The sequence below is a fragment of the Schistocerca gregaria genome, chromosome 2, assembly GCF_023897955.1.
Source record: "Schistocerca gregaria isolate iqSchGreg1 chromosome 2, iqSchGreg1.2, whole genome shotgun sequence".
NCBI lineage: Eukaryota > Metazoa > Arthropoda > Insecta > Orthoptera > Acrididae > Schistocerca > Schistocerca gregaria.
In genome coordinates, this window is record NC_064921.1 from 74,195,133 (window position 1) to 74,216,991 (window position 21,859).

General features: G+C 43.0%; 1 protein-coding gene and 1 pseudogene across 3 annotated transcripts in view; both read left to right on the top strand.

Annotated features, from left to right (window-relative positions):
- The window catches only part of LOC126336345 (uncharacterized), a 595,954-nt gene that overhangs the window by 357,420 nt on the left and 216,675 nt on the right, over positions 1-21,859 (top strand). The window lies entirely within an intron of this gene.
- LOC126336346 (proliferating cell nuclear antigen-like) lies at positions 18,997-19,717 on the top strand (annotated as a pseudogene).

Below are 21,859 nucleotides of genomic sequence, written 5' to 3' on the forward strand. Positions count from 1 at the left end.
CAACCCACAGTCCGATATACTTTTAACTGAATTATTTCTGGGAAGTTTCTTTCTCACGGTCTCACATACAGTAATACTTAGAATGTGACATGTCTTACCTGCTGGACGTATTTTAAATTACCACTCATTATATGGCTTGCATACCACATATTTTCAACCAAGTTCTTGTCGGTTTCATTACATTTACGGCCAATCATAATATAGCTTATTGTCAGTGGCTTCGCGTTTTAACCCTTGAACACAGCGGGGGTTGGGGGTGGAGGGTGGGGGGGGGGGGGGGGGCGAGGTGTTACTTTGCTATTAAATCATCCTAAAGTTACTACTTCACATTTTATTCATAGGAAGCCATATCATTACAAGTAGTAGATCTCCAATGCTATTTTACTTACCAAATTAAGTAGAAATTGTCTTTTTTTTATACCCTGCTACAATCTTAAATTTTACTATGTTTTAATAAAGGTTCCAATGCCTCTGAGCGCTATGGGACTTAACATCATTCCCCTAGAACTTAGAACTACTTAAACCTAACTAACCTAAGGACATCACACACATCCATGCCCGAGGCAGGATTCCAACCTGCGACCGTAGAAGTCACTCGGTTCCGGACTAAAGCGCCTGGAACCGCTCGGCCACCACGGCCGGCTTTTTAATGATCTACGGTTAATCTTCCGCTAGTTTCTCTTACTGTAGAGATAAGAAGCTATTTACTATTGAAAATTATATTCATTGTAATGATCATCAGTGTGTCTTGTTACTGTTTTCACTATCACTATTATCATATTATTATTATTATTATTATTATTATTATTATTATCATCTTGTACTGTCTATACTACTACAGCAAAGGCCCTTTATTTTTATGCAGTGTGCATTTCGCTTCTTTTTATTTGCGAATCATTCTCAGTGTTCTATAACACATGATTGTTCTGTATATATAATATCGTTATACAATGAATGTGTTTCCAGATGCGTACTATTTTGCGGTTTTTTTAATATTTCTCGTATTGACTTGGAGGTCAAGTTTGATGCTACGTACTATTAGTATGAGATCTCGTAATCACACCCTGGCAGTGTACCTGGCTGTCCTGCGTGCACGAGGATGTCCGATTTTCGACAATTTCGTGGCAAATTTCACCTAAAAACCAACAAACACATATGTCACTGACGATGCTTCGCAATTTGGAAGAAGGGTAACTGACATAAAACAAAAATAAACAGCCTTTTATTTAGTTGAATTGAAGGACCACAATAATAATAATAATAATAATAATAATAATATAGAAGAAACTAAAGAATAACAGAAAACGTAAAAACACACGCCATATTCTTATTTTATTGATGACTGAATTTTGAATTGAGCTGTGGAACCGTCAAAAACGCTCTTCAGAAACACATTCATCCGACAAGATCAAAGGGGACTAATAAAAAGCGTGGGAAAACTGATATGCGGACGTCTTCCGTTTCTTTAGTCAACAAAATCTGCGTATCCTTTCCTGGAAATAATTGTATAGAATGAATAACATAAAATGAAATGTTACCCACTAGCACTGAATGAATTTTTGATGGGTTTTTTTCTCATATAATTCTAGAGTAAATATCTATGGTCGTGGCTTGACAGGGAGATTTTTAAAGTGTGTAGATACTGCAACAAAATTACATAGTTCTAATGTTCGGAGAGACGTTTTACTTTCCGGTGCGATATTAATTTCCTTCAGTTCTGCAGCTTCCTCATTCACTTTATGTACTTGGTATTATTTATTCAAACTCACGTGCCAATAGTAGGTTTGATGGAGAAAACAGGGTTCACTAAACGACCATCAACATGGTTTAACGTGGGAAAACATCGATACAATCTTAGAAGTAGGCCGATTGCTTGTTGAGCACAAAAACGAACTGAAACATTCCGATCATTGCAACGTACGCAGTTGAATTTCATCTTAAGCAATTGCTTATTGACCGTAGCATCCGTTCAATCAACTGACTATCTTCCTTCATGCCCCAAATGAAAGAAAGTATGACACGTTTAAGACATTCAATCCAGCTTGATAATGAGTTAAATTGTTAAAATGTTCAGGTACTCAGCGGGTTTTTTGGATTACTCCAAGCAAATTACGGGAAGATTCCTTCAGAAAGACTGCTGGTGATTCCTTCCTCATTGTTAACCAACTGGGCATAAATTGTCCAGCGAGTCCGAAGCTGAAACGCACTTGGCGTCTTCAGTAATCAAACGCAATTATCTACAGCTCTGTGTCTCAAGTTCAGCGAAATTAATTGCAGAGCATGCCGTAGTGTTGTCATGCGTCGCTTCTGCTGGGAGGATTCGATGAACCCGGAAGGCGGTACGGGTACATGCAAGGCGCCCCTCGGCGCGATCTTGAGTCAGCGCTCCGTTTCTTCATCGCGTCCCACGCGGCCGGTTACGTTGGCAAGCCTACGCGCTGCGCGGCTGCTGGCCAATGGCGAGCCCTCTCGCGGACTGGCCGGCCAATGAGGGGCTAGCAGTCTGCGCTCGGCTACCTTACCCGAACCCCGGGGACGCGAACCGGCCGGTGAGACGCCCGCGCACCCTCTCCTGTTAAGGCGTCCTCTCCCGCAGCCGAGCAAAGCCCGGCCCATCCGCCGGAGCGGAGCCACTACCGCAGCAGACGAGTTCTCGCAGCTGCACCTTTCGCCATGCGTTGCCATGCGAACAAAGGTCTGGTGCCTCACCCAACAGGGCTGCCGGTTATACCGATGTAGGCGGAACTGTCCGCATTTTTCTGTGGAAAAACCCGAGTCAGCATAAACAAACGTCGCAAGATATTTCACATATCATATCATTAAGGAAGTGTTCGAAATAACAGGCAGTATTGTAATCGTAGCTGAAATTAAAAATTGAGGTTTTTGTCTGAAAAAGAGCTACATTGGTAAACATGCACCCGACAGCCTTTACACAGAAGCCAACGATGATAAACAAAATCAGTTGTTACTGCTGTGTAGTTCTTGAAGCATTTTTACAAATGGTTTCGTTGTCACCCAGCGAAACTTATGCAGAACCAGAGCTGGAAATGAAGCACTGATTCAAATAAAAAACAAGCCTAATAATGAATTGCTTAATCCTTGCCAATGGCCTTGCGGAGATCAATGGTACTGCATTATTCATAGTTGTGTGTGTGTGCGCCCCCTGTATTTCAGTGTGTCACGTGGAGGCAAAAATGTCCTTAAAATGGGCACATTATGCTGTGTCGTCCGAACAAGACACAGACAGGTCAAAAGCATCACAGGCGCAAAGATGCGAGCTGGTGCCGGTGTCATAGAGACTCGTCACTTGCGCCAGTTCCACCAGCGTCATGGGCGTCGCTGAGGATCAAGATATCGACTTCGCCTCTGCACCTGCCGGTCGAGTACAATCCGCCAATGACCGGACGACAACGGACAGAAGCCTACTCGGAAGACAGAAGAGCAGGCCTCGCCCACTTGGTTATAGATCATGGTCTAGGGAAGGTCGTTTAGCGAATTCTTAGAAGTCAACAGACACTTGCTGTAAACTCCCCTTGCTACGTACTGTGAAGCTTGCCTATGATTATTTGCCATCAGCCATTTCGTATTACAAGCACTAGTTACAAAGATAAGCAAATGTTTTAACAAATTTGTGTAACTTTGTTACTAATTTGTTGGAGTGTTGTAGAACCTTCGTTCTCCCATCTTGTTACCTGACCCTGGGGCAAAGCTGTGTAATAGTAGCAGGGAGAAATTGTGTTAGCGGTGTGCTGCACCAGAAGCCGTTTCACCAGCTCTCAAACTCGGCCTACCGTAACAACAGCGGCAACTCGGCCTCCACAGCAACAGCGACGAGGCATTTACAAAACTGGCGACGAGGGTACACAAAATATTTGAAACTGATTCTACTATGAACTGCTGGCTTACGTGCCTCTAATTTTGTAGTTCATTCGATGGTAGAGAATGGCTGGTTCAATAAAGGAGTTTAGAGAGCAGAAATATCAGTAAGGTATAATGCAGTGCACATTAAATACAGGAAGTAATACACAATGAATTTTAGAGCTGCATGTGTTAATTTGAGCCCTTAGAGATGTCACTTTCTAAAAAAATTCCGACTTTGTTTAGAAGTTTCACGTCCGTAAAAAGAATCCAGGCTTGTTTTGAAAAACCTGGTAACCTTGCCACCCACGGTCAGGATTGGCTTATTCTGTGGTGTTAGCGACTACGTAGTGCAAAATGTGACTTCGAAAATGTCATATTCTCTCATCCAAATCACACATTGAAAAGTTAAATTAAAGGAAACGAGATTTCCATTACATAATTATAGATATTTGGGCGATAACAGTGCGATGAAGTTACTCCACATCATCGATAATGACCAGATGTAATGATGAAAGGTAGTATAGCGAATGTGTGCGTCCTTGATGTTTTTGCCTCATCAGTCAACATGAATGTGCAACTAACTGTCAGTGGCTATCAAGTCTGTCATTCAATCCATTATGTTTAACGCAAGTTAGGATTATCACGTTTTCAAACAAGGAACTATAGAGGGCTTAAAGTGAAATGATGTCACGAGTAATTGAAAATAAAGGTCGCAAGCAACTGAATAACAATTGCGGATGATGGTAGTCCACGTACGAATCTTCAAAAGATTTTTATTGAGGGAGACTGTGCCAGAACGACGTTTAACCAGAAACAATGTCTGCAACCGGCTAGTGTCACAAAATGCACGACGGCGAAGAATTTTAACTGTGGTTATCGAATGGGAAGACAGACTTCATTATGCGCTGTCACAACCCAGTCTTTGTGTATGGACGTGGCGATTAACAGGTGGAAAAAGAGATTTCCATTGACAAAATATAGCGGATTAGTCAATGCTCATTTACCTCTTTGAATCGGGAACGGTCTTCTGTGCTGTGTCAACAGTTTTCAAACGGCGCCTTTTGTGTTTCCGTTCATAAGGTGATGTGATGGCAGTACGGTTTTGCTAGAATGGGAGTGAATGAACCTGAATAGCGAGACCAGTGCCCTGTCCTGATTTCAAAGAATCCGGAATGCGCTACAAATCTCCGCTGAAAACGTCAGCAAGTTGTAAAGGTACTGGCAGAAATGAATCTGTGAGGACGGGGCGTGAGTCGTGCTTGGGTAGCTCAGTTGGTAGAGCACTTGCCCGCGAAAGGCAAAGGTCCCGAGTTCGAGTCTCGGTCCGGCACACAGTTTTAGTCTGCCAGAAAGTTTCATATCAGCACACACTCCGCTGCAGAGTGAAAATCTCATTCTGTCAGCAAGTTATGTTTTTCGACGTATCCACCGCTACTGGCGGGGTCCGTGCCCGACCTCGTGCGTGAGACGACGTAGCGGCGTGTCCATGGCCGACGCCTCCGCAGTAACGGCTCCTGCGGTCCCGGCGCCACACGTTTTTCGCAAGAGTTGGCGTTTGTTTACATGTACTCCTCTCTTCAGGCAAGAATTCCGTATAAATGTGTACTAGCAAGTGAGGTTATGCCGATTTCGTGACACCCACATAGCCTCTTCATCCAAATGTTGACATCGTTGTTGAGGTCAAAAAAAAAAAAAAAAAAAAAAAAAAAAGTGTCAGTAGCTAGAAAAAATTATGAAGTTCTTCCAGGCGACTGTTATTGGAACCAAATTCTAAAAGCGATCCACTGTTTTGTTACATCTGTTCTTTGCATACATTTTGACAAGAGACTACGCTGTAGTTGCATTTTAAAAAGATGAATTGCTCCTTCCTTTTTTAAAGGTACGGCACCTTATTTGCATAAACCACAAATTGTCGCCTTGGCCATAACTGAATACCGTTAGAGTATGTAACGGTACCCATAGCCCATTGTTACTTCTTACAATCTGATGCTCAATCATATTTGTCATTGGCTACGTTCCCGCGTCCCTTCTTCGCATTTGGATGCAGTATTGCACTCGTCTCTTCAGTGACTTCCGAAGTCTTTCAAACATCCACAGCCGGCCGGGGTGTCCGAGCGGCTCTAGGCGCTACAGTCTGGAACCGCGCGACCGCTACGGTCGCAGGTTCGAATCCTGCCTCGGGCGTGGATGTGTGTGATGTCCTTAGGTTAGTTAGGTTTAAGTAGTTCTAAGTTCTAGGGGACTAATGACCTTAGATGTTAAGTCCCATATTGCTCAAAGCCATTTGAACCAAACATCCACACATCATCTTATCAATCTTCACAAAACTGTAAGATTCTCTGCTCCAGTTCATCAACCGTCTCAGTGCGAATTCTGAACATTTCACTATTGATAAGACATCCATCCAGAAGTACACCGAGGGCTGAGATCAGGTGATGATGGAGTCCAAAGCTCAGGCCTTGCGTGAACTATACATCTTGGACCATTTGGTATTTACCCATCTGCAACAGCTGTAGTTGTCTATATCGAAATAATCAGCAACTAGCTGCATAAAAGGAATTTAATTTCTTAACCGGTTTCAGGCACTTAGTGCCCCCCCCCCCTTTAGAAGGTTATAACTATCGCATTCTTTGCTAGTGTCAACAGTAAGATGCAGTCAACCTATAATGTGGTCATGGGATTCTTAGTGCCTGTACAAAAATGGTCTGAAGAACCCAGACAACAAGTACAGACAAAATGCCAGAACTGGAGCTAAGTATCTGATTAACTGCAGCTCTTGCATGATGTCTGTACGTGTTGTCTGGGTTCTTCAAACCATTTTTGTACAGGCACTATGAAGCACATAACCACATATAGGCTGAATGCATCTTATTGACACTCACAAATAATGCAATAGTTATAACCTTCTGAAGAAGGCCACTAAGTGTCTGAAACCTGTTAAGAAATTAGATCTCTGTTATACATCCGGTTACTGATTCGATGTATATCTTGGCGTATTGGACGTCTTTAACGTCAACAGTAATATGTGCAGATGCTCTATCATCCGTGTGCCATATACTCCAGTATTGGGTCCCCATGGACGCAATTTCAGCCTAGTTAGTTGAGAAATTAATTGAAAAATTGGCGTTTCAAACGGATAGAATTTCACATCGTAGTCTGTAGCGGTGGTAAGCGACAATTGCAGCTGTCTTGAAAAGGGCTCTTTCTCATACCGTTCTTTAGTGAAACGTTTTAGTTACTTTCGTCATATTTTTACATCCATGCCAGATTTCTTTGTCAATTGTGATAGACCCTGCGTGTGATAGCTTCTGCGAAGAATATTAACGAACTTATTAATCGGAAGTTTAGTTTCAACAGCATAGTTCTATGCTGTTCTTGTATTCCTCCAACAGTTAAAAGACGACGTTCAGTTTAATTTAGCTTTACAAAACGATTTTTCACCCCACTCAAGCCAACTGCAAGAATTCAATTCTAAAACCAACTAGTATCGAAACCCGGGCGTTGGGATTCGTGAACAAGTATATGCCCGCGCAACTACTAAGCAGCAGTCAGACTACCAATAGACTTGGATAATCAAGCAGTCATTTGAACAAGAATTTTCGCAAAGTAAGTAATATGTAATGCAACATTTTTTTGTGAAAGCAGGTTGATTTTTTTTTTCAGTATTCCAATACGTCATATTATTCCTCACACGGTTTTTCAACACAATCTCCGTTCAGTGCGACTGCCCTACACCATCTTCCTGGGAGGGCCGGTATGCCTGCATGGTGCCACTCTACTGATCGACGCCACAGTCAACGTCTTACCGCATCAATAACCTTCCCATTATTCACGCACTGCTTCCCGCAGAGTGCAACCTTCGTTGGGCCAAACAGATTGACGCTCTTTATGGTCTTATATTAGGCGGCGAGGAACCCAGCGGAACCTAACTGGTGGACGAGTGTGTCAGCACTACTAACAGAGACGTGTTCAGTAGCGAGGTGGTTGATTGTGATCCGTCGATCATCTTGAATGAGAGTGTCCGCACGTTTCAACATTGCAGTAATCACAGCTGTTTGCGGCCGGCAAGCACGCGTTTGTACGGCCTTGTTTCTACGTTGGCGGACGCCTCGCCCATCGACTCGTCGTGCTTTTGTTCACTGACAGGTTTCTCTAGACATTCTTCAAGCGCCTATAAATATCAGCGATGCCATTGTTTTCCGCCAAAACAAACTTAAGGACACCTTTGTGCTTGGAACGCACCTCCGTTACAAACGCCGTTTTGAATGCTACGTTAGCGTCGCCACCCACCGGAGCTTCATGAAACCATAGGAGCTGAAGCAGGAATACCCCACGAAGCCCCACAACAGATACCGCATTTTTTCAGCCGAAATTGGCCGAGGAGAAAAATGTGTTGTGTCTAGTTACTGAACGCCTCTCGTATTTCTAAAAAATGCTATCGTATAGAAAAGAAGTTCCGCATCGCCCACAGGGATATAGCGACCGTTATTAATCAATGTAACGATAAACCAACACAAGTCGCGTATTATTTGATTTAGTCGCCTAGATTCGCTCATCAGAAGCCGGTACCCACAGATATTCGTTGACCTGGCGGCAACACGTCAGCGATTAAACCGTCGTTCGACAAATTAGTTCGAGATGAGCTAAGAACAAACGTTGCTGATATGTCTCACACCACTTTGTGTTGACGATGGTACCGCGAGATGGTTGATACCTCTTAACGTGTTGCCACCGGGCCAATGAATATCGCCAGATGCTCGCTTCCGATGAGCGGAACTAAACGAGTAAATCAAATAACACGCGACCAGTGGTGGTTTACCTGTACGTTTAGAAAGCAAATGCCGCGAATTTTCTCGTCCAAGTCTTACGTGTCCCGCGTCACTGCTGAATGAGAGGGAGAGATGTGTGAGAGGTGGCGAGGGAGAAAACTGTTGGCGTGTCGCCGGAGCGCACCTGCCGGTGAGCCGTGAGCCGTGAGCTGGCCGCCGCATGGGCGCTTTCAAGGTCAGCGGCCGCCACGCGCCTTCACACTTTCACCGCCTCTGGGTGTCTGGTTCCTCTTCCACAGGTCCTAGCACCCATCTTCACTTTTAATAGCCGCTAGACGCCTATACAGCTCGCCAGACTCGGCTGCGGGTGCTAATGTTCCCGTCGTCTCTGATCTCCGGGATGATGATGTCACTTCTTCTGCCGTACTGGCAGAACGAAGCTTTCAGCTCCAGATTCTGGGGCTCGTATTAGACCTCAGCAAGGGAATCACTTTTGGTTGTTCGCATTGAACCCCAAACCCTGAGACCTCTTTCGCTTAGCCGCCTGCAAAAGCCAAAGTTTTCCAGCCGTTCATTCGGGACGTCAGTATTTGCGTAGGGAAGATCTTTAGTATTGTCCAGTAGTTTGCGACCATTGCAGACTGGGATTAGCAGAGGCGGTGGATAAGATCCAAAGAAGAGTGGCGAGTTTCGCTAAGCGATAGCTTACTCGGCGCGAGAGCGTTGCACAGACGATCATCAGACTCTAATGGCAGACGCTACAAAAGATGCTTTGTATACGACAGAGATCATTACTTTTGAAATATCGAGAGCGTACATTACAAGAAGAGTGAGGTATCATAGTACTTCCTGCCATACACTCCTTGTAAAATGGCTACGACAAGAAAAATCTGCTTTACCGAGAAACATTCTTCGCGCGCGTCATTCGTGAATGGAACAAGAAAAGGCTATGGGGCCGGAGATGGGATGGGGTTCGGGGAGAAAGGGAGAGAAGACTTATTGGCAACAAAAGTTCCTTCCCTCACATACCGTAAAGCGGCTTGCGGTTATAAATGCAGATACAGACGTTGAAAAAATGGATTATCGCCGTAGTCTAAAACCCAAATGAAAGATGCACGGACGCGTTAGGTTGGCGGAGGGGGGTCAGAACCCGCTGGAAAAATTAGTAATAAGATAATACCATGTAGCTGTCAAGACGTGTACGTTGGTACTTCGAAGAGAATGCTGCAAGAACGGCTGGAAGAACTTAAGGGCATCTGTAGAAGAGGAGAAACAGATCGATCTGCTGTTGCGACACACCCTGTGCAATCGGAAGTCAATCACATTCGGGTTGATAAGGCTCGGACCTAGCTGCCACGAGCGGATGCGATGGGCTGCGCAGAGAGTAAGTCGAGGTTCTTAAACACACCAGCAAATTTGATTGGTGGAAGACGTGAACCAGCCTTCACTGCGGCCCGATAGCAGTAGCGGACGACAGCAACCTACAACGACCAATTGCGCTCGTGATTTGAAAAGGTGTGGCGTCACATCTCTGCACAGGAGATCGCGTAAACGAACTTTTACGCTAGTTAGTAGTGAGCGAGGCTGCCATTCGTTGCCGGCCGGGGTGGCCGAGCGGTTCTAGGCGCTGCAGTCTGGGACCGCGCGACCGCTACGGTCGCAGGTTTGAATCCTGCCTCGGGCATGGATGTTTGTGATGTCCTTAGGTTAGTTAGGCTTAAGTAGTTCTAAGTTCCAGGGGACTGATTACCTGAGAAGTTAAGTCCCATAGTGCTCAGAGCCATTTGAACCATTTTTTTGCCATTCGTTCGCAGAAACTACAATCACACTTGCAGATACTCTTTGCAGATGGACACGAAATGTTGGTTTTATCTAACATAATCATTCGACGATGGCTGATAGACCAGAATATTTTTATAAGTGTGAATATTTTTATAAGTGAATCCACATTTTTGTATTCACGATCGTTAAGAACCGCGCACAGGTATCAAAACATGCCGAAGTCGTTTCACCTGCATACCTTTTTCGTAGGGCACATCTTTTTACCCACCTCCCATATCATTAGATAACCCTTAGCTTTAGTGATGCGTAACCAAAAATCACCTACCACGCTTGCCCAAATGAAGGTTCAAGCTCACCTTCTTCCTGTCTACCTGCAAACCAGTTCACTTCCTAAGCCAAAGAAATAGCCGCACCAAGGTTCACAAATCTGGCAGTGGCTAGGAGAGTGGTGCTTTGCCCCCATACCGCAATACCACTTACAATTAAGTCTTTGGAAAAGGACACGGCATTGCATCGTCCTCAGGGCCTGATGACAAAGAGTTATTTTTTGTTGATAATTAACCTTCCATATTGTTCTGAATCTTTCTATAAGCTTTCAACGTATAATACAAAAGGGAAAGGCGTGGCGGATTTCCCATGAATCTGGAAGAGAGGTAAAGTAGATAAAATGCAGACTTTGTGCGTCAAAAATAAATATGCAGTTAAGACCATAACAAATAAGTAGTTAAAAACGCCACAGTCGTGTTTAGACCCGTCACATTCGTAATTAAGTAACATGTATCAGTATCACAGACGGCCATGCCTCAGACCACTGTCGATATTCGCTAAACGACGAGCAGCGCCAGATGGAAATCCCCTGTCCAGAACGAGCCCAGACATCCCTCCCTCTTGAGAATTCTCGTATCGAGGTTTGTGGACACGACTGCTTCACGGTGCGGGCTGTAGTCCTCGCCGGCTTATCTCGGCAGGTCAACAACAATGGACAGGTGAGGCAACCGCCAGCGCCGGAAAAGAGGCTCAAGGGAACGCTCTGCTGGGGGCAGAAGCAGCCGACTGCGTGCAGCGAGCAGCGGGTAGGGAGGGAGGGAGGGGCACGTCGAGCCGACTGCCTTGCTCGCGACCTCTCTCCCCACCGACCACCGCCTCTGGCCTTCTCCCACCCACCCACACAAACACGTCTGTGCAGGGCTTGTATAAAATAATGTAAACATCCACCAATGAGAATCATTGTGACCAGTCAGGATCTACCTTAACGAAGATGCGTATACCGAGTGTCCCAGAAATGTTACAACAAACTTCCAGATGTTGCAGAGGGTGCCTTGAGGAAGAAATCGAGGACAGGAGCGAGTGTCCGGAAACGTCATCTAGCGAAACTAGAGAGCGTCGAAATTATAGGGGCCGATGCCTTACATTAAGCCACCCCTTCGGCAGCAAACGTGACTTTACCGTCGGCGGTAAGTTCGCAACGTTGTTTGTTACTTATGATCACCAGGGCCTCGTCTTCTATAAATGCGATGCCCTATGGCCTCTGTGGATCACAGTTTCGGAAACGGATTTCCATCCGCAGTTAATTTTTCTCCTGGAACCCTCTAAAATCTGCAATGTTTTTCGGTATAAAGGAGAGAAATTAAAGTGCACCCGGTACCCTCTGTCCGAAACCGTCATCCACAGAGTCAACAGATCATCGCATTCTTAGAAAGCAAGGCCTGTTTACGCAGCAGCTACCTCCATCTTCTCCACTGGCTATCGTGGTAATCAGTAGCGGTCACTGAATAACAAACAACATTGCGAGACGTTCCAAGTACAGTCCGTCACGGCACAAAGTCACGTTTGCTGTCGAAGGGTATGTCAGAGTAGGGTGCAAGGCGTTGACACAAGCAACGTTTTGCAGGTAACCGTAGCTCGGAACTACACCGTAATGAGGCTACGATCTACCAGTAACAGCCCGTCAGCGACAAGCGAACGTCTTTTGACACTAAGACAATCATTCACAGTTGGATAGGAACTTTGGAGAGGCTGCGCCATTCATTTTTCGGTGATACCAACTTTATAGCTATGTTGGAGTCAGGAATTTAGAGCATTTTCTGCAAAAAAATGTGATTTTTAAATGAACCAGTGTTTGGATTTGTTTTGTTTTTCACTATGTGTTGGCTCTGAGCACTATGCGACTTAACTTCTGAGGTCATCAGTCGCCTAGAACTTATAACTAATTAAACCTAAGTAACCTAAGGACATCACACACATCCATGCCCGAGGCAGGATTCGAACCTGTGGCCGTAGCGGTCGCTCGGCTCCAGACTGTAGCGCCTAGAACCGTATGGCCACTCCAGCCGTCTCACCATGGGATACTTGACCCTACCTGATCTAGTGTACGTGTCAGGAAAAAGGCCATTCGTGCTCTCTGTAAGTTAACAATACTAAAAAATGAGACGTTAAATTTCATTGTTAATAATATTGCACCTTAGAGTACTTAGACCTGCGAGATGCTGGAAAGACGACGTGAACGAAGCAATGGTGGCGAGAGGTCTTAATGAAGGAGACTGGAATGACCGTGAACTATGGGGATTGGGATGCGAGAGATGGCGGCAACCGTAGAAACCTCGCTGATATATCGGCTATCTTACTGCAGTGCTGTTCCTGCAGAACAGCCTATTATCTGAAGACATTAAGGGCGTTACCATACTTTCAGCGTAGTTCATTTAACAACAGCCAAGCATTACGCGGTAGACATTACAGAAAATTCGCAAATGTAACGTAGCCTGCCGTGAATAGAAACTTAAAGTTAGCTGAGCTTTGACTGTTCAGCTGAAAGCATTAATTGCAGCTACTTTAATCAGTAGCTGCTCTCTTTATGATAACACATTGTAGCTGGGGTAAATTATATTAATTCCCACTCATTTCCGCGCCCTCAGCATGGCAGACTAGTGGAACACAATTGTCAAAGATCTACTGCCTTTCAGAGCACTTCTAGATATATCATACAAGAGGAAACTAATGTTATAGTCAGTAAACTAAAATAATAAGGAAACTCTAGAATTCAGATATTGCTTCCAGAGATTTCGTATTACTTCTTCAATTTCCTGTATTACTTCGTGAACGTGACTTTTGAGTTTTTAATTACTTTTGGATAACTGTTACAGTTTTTAGGAAATACTTAAAACCCGAATCAAAATGATTGTACATAATATACTTAAAATGAAGAAAAAGAAGAACGCAAACAAACGATTCAACTTTAGAACAAATAGTGACAGCCAAACGGTCATAATCGTAATTACTTGCATATAACCATCTAATAACACTTCATTTTCATAAAAGAGTAATTCATCCGGCACGAACATGTGCTTTCTTCACTTTTAACCATTTTAATAGGCAGTGAAGAGCATCCACAAAAGATGACAAATGTTGTTTTTCTAAGCCACTCCTAAATACATCCCTTAACACTATCATAAGAGCAATATACTTCTACAATATAGTTGAACACATGCTTTCTTGACTGCTGCTTCAGGTTCGCCTATTCAGCTTGTATGACTCGCATATCTGAATAGTAAATTTACTCCTCAAAGATGATTCTCAACAGGGTGTTTGTCATTTTAAGACTGGGGTTAACGTGGTACTCAGAATCACTGCCTCAGATATTAATTAAACGAATCAGGGTGGTTATAGCTAACTCTCCTCGTATCAAGAAGTGTATCCAATCGCGAGCTTTTTGTGAGGACATAGCAAGTGTTTGAAAACTACAAGAAAATTATTACCTTTCGTAATATCTGTGTTAAGCGACTGATATTATCTGATGTTCGTCAACAGAATGTTTGAATTCCGTATATGGACTACATTGAACAGTCTTCGATGCTTTCACAGTTGTTTACTCGTACGTATGTATACGATGTGTTACCTCTGGTAACATAACGTAGACATTCACTAAAATATTGTGAACAAAAAAAAATCTAGGAATATAATCGTATGTTGTATACGTATTATTAGCTAAATCATGTCGGAGAATGAACCAAGGAGGGGTGAAAGGCCACTGTTCCTGCAAGTCATCTCAGTCAACTCGTTTCAAGTTTCGCCCAGCAATCCACCGCTGTCGCCGCTTTGCGCCTCGCGGTGCCTGTTTAGGCTACCCGCTCCACTAACCTGCGGCGTCTGCTGCCCGCACGGCAGGCGCTAACTTCCCTCCGACTCTGTAACTCGACGCCGCAACGAATGAAAATAAAAGTTCATGGCGGTAATGCAGGTAGCTTAAATGCAGTACACTCTTCCGGATCGGTATTTGCAGAGTGAGTGCAATGTCAGGTTCAATGGGGAGGAGACGAGACATTTCAGACATTGCTCTGGACATAATCGTGTTAGTCAAGAGTCTGGAACCGGAAAGAGACAATATCTATCGGATTTACTCTAAATACAGTTACCGTACAATTTCCACCCAGTCTCCAGAAATAATAAAACTATGCAAACACACACTCACACCTAAATGAACGTGAGAAATAATATGTTGACACGCCGGAGTCAGCATCTATATCAGACGAATTGGTATTAAATTTCTGGTACGTACAACCATATCGATGGACATACAAAAGAATCAATACACTCAAATCGTCTTTACACTAAATAAAACATTGGAATTAATGACATAGGGGCAGTTGTCGGTGCAGAAGGGGAAACGCCTAATAGGAGTAAGTAGTGTGCAAAATTTACCGACTAAAATGCTATTTGGAAATTTGTCCGTCTCTGCAGTCGTATAGAAAATTTCTGCAGTTGAAGTGCCACTTCTGCAATAAACAATGTAGTTACCTGCTGACTTACACGTTCCTGCATGCGGAGTAACTGCGAGAAATTGAATCACATTTCGTGTACAGCATATCCCTTCACAATGTTTACGAAACACGAGTAAAAACCTGGCGGTGAATTTTAGCATGCCAGACGAAACTAAAATTGTTAAAATGGAGCTGGCTACTATATCGTAGATTTTAGTCAGTTTCAATATCATCACTGCACTTATATTAATGTGTATGACGAGTTTTAATACCAAAGATTGGTCGATACATTTTAAATTGATTATTTTGTGTTGAATAACTTCCATTTTTAGAGTTTTTTCCTACGATTTTGACCATCAGAGACAATTATAGTTCCTTCTCATTTCCTCCTTTCTTCCATTACTCTGTCATATTTTCGCCATGTCCCGTTTTCTCTTTCTTCAGAACACTTCAGATCTACTCTCTTACTGCTTCTCCCTTGAATCCTCTAAATTTAACGCTTTCTTTCTGAAAATATCTCTTTCTGATGCTTCTCCAGCTTTTATGTCGCGTATTTTTTATTCTTGGATACGAGTGGTTGTTAACGTCTTTTCCCAGAGATAACTGAAGCTTTATTTATCATCCTCTACAAATATCCAGTATATACCAGGTTTCTCGCTGTTTCTATTTTTTTCTTATACTTGGATGTATGTCATCATTGCTTCTTAGTTACCAGGCTTGGATCTAAATTTGTCCTCATGATTCTTGTCTCTATTATTTCTAGTTTGTCTACTTTATAATTCAGTGCTAGACGTTCATTTGCACAAAAGCGTTCTAGATTCACTTCCGTTTTGCAGTGCCTTATTTTTTCGTTTTTTCATATGCTCTGTTTATTGTGGTTTATTAAAAATTTGGTATGTACTTTCCATTTTGTCATTTCTATCATTATAGAACGTTTTCTTGAATTATCTCTCGTAGATACTTAAATATTTTCTATTTTAACTTTATTTTGTATACATTTTTGTCTTTATTTGGGGTCAGGAACAAAGTGATAATTTCTGGAATTGAAAACGAAAGTACGTTCTTTCACTTCTTTCACTTATTTGCCTACCAAACCGTAAAATTTAACTGGGAGCCTTTCCTCTCCATGTACTGATTTTTCAGCAGCTAAATTCTTGTTTAGACTTTTACAGAAACACCACGGTGTTCTACAGGGCGCCATACTCCATGAAAACAATTTTGTCATGTAACTTTGAAATTAACAGAGGTGTAATAAGGAATTTGTAATGGTGGCCATCAAATGCCCAGGAACATTTATGAGATTCGTATCTAGACTGTCACCATAGCGCAACATTTCTGGATTGTGCCACGTAGCCAGTTATTTCGCTGCGGAATGTCGGCCAACGTTTTCGTGGCAGGTCACTTTCACCGTCTGGCCTTGAGCGTCTGATATCGTCATCGCTACCTGAGGTCCCCCAACAATTTATAAGGAATATGGCGGACCTCCCTAAGAGACATTAGCATGTCTGCTGTTAAAAATGTTTATTACTAATCAGATGCGGCATCCGTAGCCAGTATTGCACTGCAATTAAATGTTAACGGCAGCAATTACAACATAAAAAACTCCCTCGTAAAAGATACTGAAATATGGAGGGTGAAGATTGCAGGGCAGAAAGTTAATGCCACGAATTATTCAACGTAAAGGATCGTAAAGTGAAATATGTCTTTAACGGCGGAGACATCTGGAAGAAGCTTTCATGATTGTGACTAACAGATTTCCTTTGTTGTAGAGAGACCGCTAAGCCGTGAGATCACTTAGTGCCGCCGTCAACGGTCTCCCCTTTACGTCAGTCGGCGACCCTGCATAAAAAAGGAGATGCGGTCGGAAGGTTTCGGTAGCAGCTGCTTGTGTGCTTCTTTATTTCGCTGCGACCGGCACTCTTCACAAGCCCCCACACAAAGCTGACCCCGAGAATATAACGACACACATACACACACCGACACATTCACATGCATGAACACACAGAAATGACACGCTTGTAATAAACCACCCTGTAATCTAGCGATCCTAACCAATGCTCACGTTCCTTTCTTCGCTTCCCTCTTACGCTCCACTTTTCAACTCTCGTACTCCCCACTCACACTGACCTCTATTCATCAAGAACGTCAACGATTCCTCCGAGTCTTCCTCTTCTGTCTTCGAAACTGATTTCTTTTTTTTATCTTGATACGTAACAGCTCCCTAAGGTGTGTGATACATGTATTGCTCGGCGTGGATTTTTTATTAGCACTCACATGGACAAACCACGCTGTGGTATAACAACGTGCACAGAGACAGGAGCCACCTGGACGATAAATTACATGGGTTAAGTACCAGAAAACAGCGGAAAGAAAAGGAAAGCGCATTATAGTTCCCCGAATAATGAGAAACCATAAAACTCTTACTGTTAAAAGTATCATACGGAAATACTATGCTTTCGTGTAGAATGTGACTCTTAACATCAATTATAAGTGTGTATATCGCTTGATGTCATAATTAGATTGGAAAGCGCGACGAGGACCAGTAAACCATACTGAAATTTGATCCTATTACCTAGCGCCTTAATTTAAAAGTTGACATTTCAAATACATTTCGTGATAGTGGCCTTTTGTACCTCCTGGGAAGACGGTGACATTTGTGGCAGGTTACATTATAAAGTCCACATGATATTTTATAAAAATTTATTGCTGGTTTCCGATTCTTAGCCATTAGCATATCTAAAATTTTAGCACCGTTACGTAGACGTGTAGTCAGTACTGACATTCGCCTACGTATTGTTGTTAAGGTTTTGGATCTGATGATGGCTGAAAAGCCCAAACCGATAACCAATTTTAATATCCTATTGGGTCATAAAGGCACTGATTTTTATAATATAGTGTAATACATACTTCATATAGAAGTCTGTGAGGGCTCGTATCCCAACATCCGCGGTTATCTCGCAAGTGGCTTGTTTGCAGGCTCGTGGCTACTGGCATGTTTTTGCTTCTGCTGTTTGATACTACAATCCGTGCCAGTCCGCTATTAATTACGATAAACCCTGTATATTTTATTTGAATTTTCGCCTCAGAATATTTTTAAACTCTCCAGTTTTTTGTTTGTTTTTTTTTTTTTTTGTGGTCTGAAGTGCTCCATAGAGAGATGACGGTCTCTCCCCACAGGGGGATGTTGAAATGATCCATAACAGTAAAAAACGCTTTTTCGTTTACAGTTGTCTTGATAGTATTTGGTGCATTTATGACAACCGTTCTCGACTCTAATGGGCTGTCAGTAAAAACGGTATCTTAAAATCAAGTGACCAACGCCAAATGACGACATGACGCGTAATTTCGTAATAAGGTACTGTTTCTGATGACGAATCATAATATTCGAAACCAACTGCCATAAATATATTAAATGTCATGGTGTTATCTGCAAAGTAATAAAAAGAGTTTTTCAAGGTACGTAGGATGTTCCTATTTGAGTATGTCAGATTTGGAACTTCTTGGCAGATGAAAACTGTGTACCGACCCAAGGCTTCAAACCTGCAACATATGCCTTTTTTGGGGCAAGTGCTCATCTACTGAGTTATCCAAGTACAATTCTTGAACCGTCGCTAACGAACCGTTCTCACACCTTTACTTCCGCCAAGAACTCTCCGATCATCCAGGCTGCGAGTGCGAGCTCGGTTCATGGATGGTGGTCCACGAGTCGTGTTTGGAAAGGTAACTTGGTGTAATTTTCAGTGAACATTCGTCTCGTGCTGCAGGTCTTTTGGTATGAAACCAGGAAGGTCTTCGTGTCATGTTATCAACTATCACATATTGCCATCAAAATGTTCGAAGAAAGACATGTGCACAATTCAACTATGAAAAAAGTTTTGTAGGCAATCAAAGAATTTCTAAATGAAGCAACATTTGATGGCAGCGTAACTCTCACGTCAGCTTGGTTTCACTTAATGAGATGTGTCAGATTTGGCAGATACCTATGCGATAGAAATCCGTGCATGGAAATGAATAGGTAAGTTTAACAAAGATATTTAAGTGTGCCTCTAGATATGACATAGTTACGGTCAAAACCCGATACTTCTGTCTTCCATTCTCCAAATCAGGAGAAAATTTCATACTATGAAATGAACTGATGAACTTGTTCAGGAGCATTTGAGAAATCGAAAGTCTTGCGTAATAAGGCTTCCGTCAACAAAATGTTCTTCCATTTTCCGAGACGTGAGCAAGTTTGGCGAATCATGTGTAATGTCAAGGTAGGAAAAGAGTGTAAAGTTTTCTGCGGCAGGAGACACTAGTTCACTTAATGCAAAATTGGCACAGATTGCTATTGTTGACAAGTAGATAGGGTCAGTGACTACTGAAATGCAAGAACCAGTCACTTTGACATTTCCACGCAGACACGTACCATCTTTTACAAAGGCCTCAACCATTTCTCCTGTCGTTCAGCTTTGTGTCCACTGGTGTTCCATTAGTTGTGGAATATAAAATAGGCGATACAGGCTACATTCCTTAACGTCACCTAAGATTCAGGATGACGAGAATAATTAATTTATACTCGAAGGCCACGTTAAGTCCTTTGTGTTTGTTTCAAAGCAACTCAGGTAAAGCCTTTTCATGTATTTTGCGTGATCTATAACGGGTAATATGCAAAGGGAAAAGTGTAGCACTGGTTTGTTACAACACGACTTCATAATGTACAAAAAGTGTTGTTTTATGGAACTTTTCAACTGCATCTACTTCTACATGATTACTCTGCAATTCGCACTTAAGTACTTGGTGGACAGTTCATCAAACGAGCTCCACCCAATTGCTGTACCGTAGGTTCAACAAAATATTTTCGTTTTCAGAAGAGAACGTGAAATTTGGTGAAGCGAAAAACACCTTTGTTTTGATGACTGCAACCCCAATTCGCGCTTCATATCCTTCTCTCTCTCTCTCTCTCTCTCTCTCTCTCTCTCTTTCACTCTCTCATTTAGCGATAATACGAAACGAGCTCCACTTCACTGAACTTTTTCGAAGTCCTGTGTCAGTCCTATATTTTAAGGATTCCATACCGCGAAGGAATCTGACAGAAGAAGACGGTCAACCGTAGTGTACGTAGTCTCTTTTCCGTACCTGTTGCATCTTATAAGTGTTCTGCAATCCCTTACGAGGCCCTCATACTTGGTAGGAGATACTATTTTGTAAACATCATTAGGTGCGCACTGTGCAACGTGGCGCGTGCAACGCAGCCTTTGGTTCACTTTCACCACAACAATTTCTATGTTCCATTGTAAGTTGTTCGGAGTTGTAATCCATGGATTTTCTTTTTAATTTGCTGCTTTTAGGTTTGTGCGATTTATCACATAACAGAAATTTTTAGAACTTGTGTGGCTAACTTGATCTTTGAGACTCTTAGCAATTTACTGGTATCACGTAACCTACTATTTCTGCACTACTAAACTTTGTAATTTAAGTTGCTGGCTTTGTTTTACATTGAAATGAATTTTTATACGGGATGTAAAGGGTATAAGTGCATGGCCGTAACTGCATCACTAAACTGACTGCGTCTGTCACTATAGACCAACCGTTTTGCGTCCTTGTGTAGACACTTGCACAGCCGACCTGTTACCCATGAGAAAATAACGTTAATTACTTGTCACATGTACGAAGGCTATTCGAAAAGTAAAGTCCGATGGATAGCGAAATGGAAGCCACTGTGAAAATCAAAAATGTTTTATTTGCAACAGTTAGGTACATCTTCCAGCTACTTCTGTACATATTCGCCTCTCCGCCTTAGACATTTTTCGTAGCGTTGAATTAACTTTCCAGTACTGTCGTTCAAAATGGTGCAAATGGCTCTGAGCACTATGGGAGGTCATCAGTCCCATAGAACTTAGAACTACTTAAACCTAACCAACCTAAGGACATCACACACATCCATGCCCGAGGCAGGATTCGAACCTGCGACCGTAGCGGTCGCGCGGTTCCAGACTGAAGCGCCTAGAACCGCTCGGCCACACTGGCCGGGAGTACTGTCGTCATAGAAGGCGGCCGCCTGTGCTTTCCTTCAGTTCTCGACGCCAGTCTACAGTTCGTTGTCCGTGCCAGAAAGTTGTCTTCATAGCCAGGTGTTCACGTGAACAGAGATGAAACTCGGGGGAAATAAATTACGGGCTGTAATGTGGGTGATCAAACAGCTCCAATCGAAAACGCTTCAGGAGCACCTCAATTTCCCGTGCACAGTGTTGTCTAGGGAAAGGAAACTCTTGACAGTTTTGTTATGTGGGCTGCATGACATCAGGCGAAATCCGTCACGTGGCCCTCATACTTGGCAGGAGACACTATTTTCTAGGCATCTTTGCGTGTTCACTGCGCGCTGTGACGCGTTCGATGGGCCTACTGGAAACACTGTGGAACACATCTGTCGGAAGCTTCACCGGATTTTCACTGTGGTTTCCATTTCGCCCCCGCTCGGACCTCGCTTTCCCAATAGCCCTCGTACTTCGAGGTACTAACCAATGTTAAACCTTCTACTCCGGACGGCTGTAATAATTATTGGTTTGCAAACGACTTAGATGCTGATGTAATGTGCAGTAAACTGTCCTCAGTCACCAACAGAAATATCTGGGCTTTTAGCACTTACACTCTGTGTGAAACATAGAAAAGTGGACCGATTGCCTTTGTAGTCTGGTCCCTTCAACCCCCACA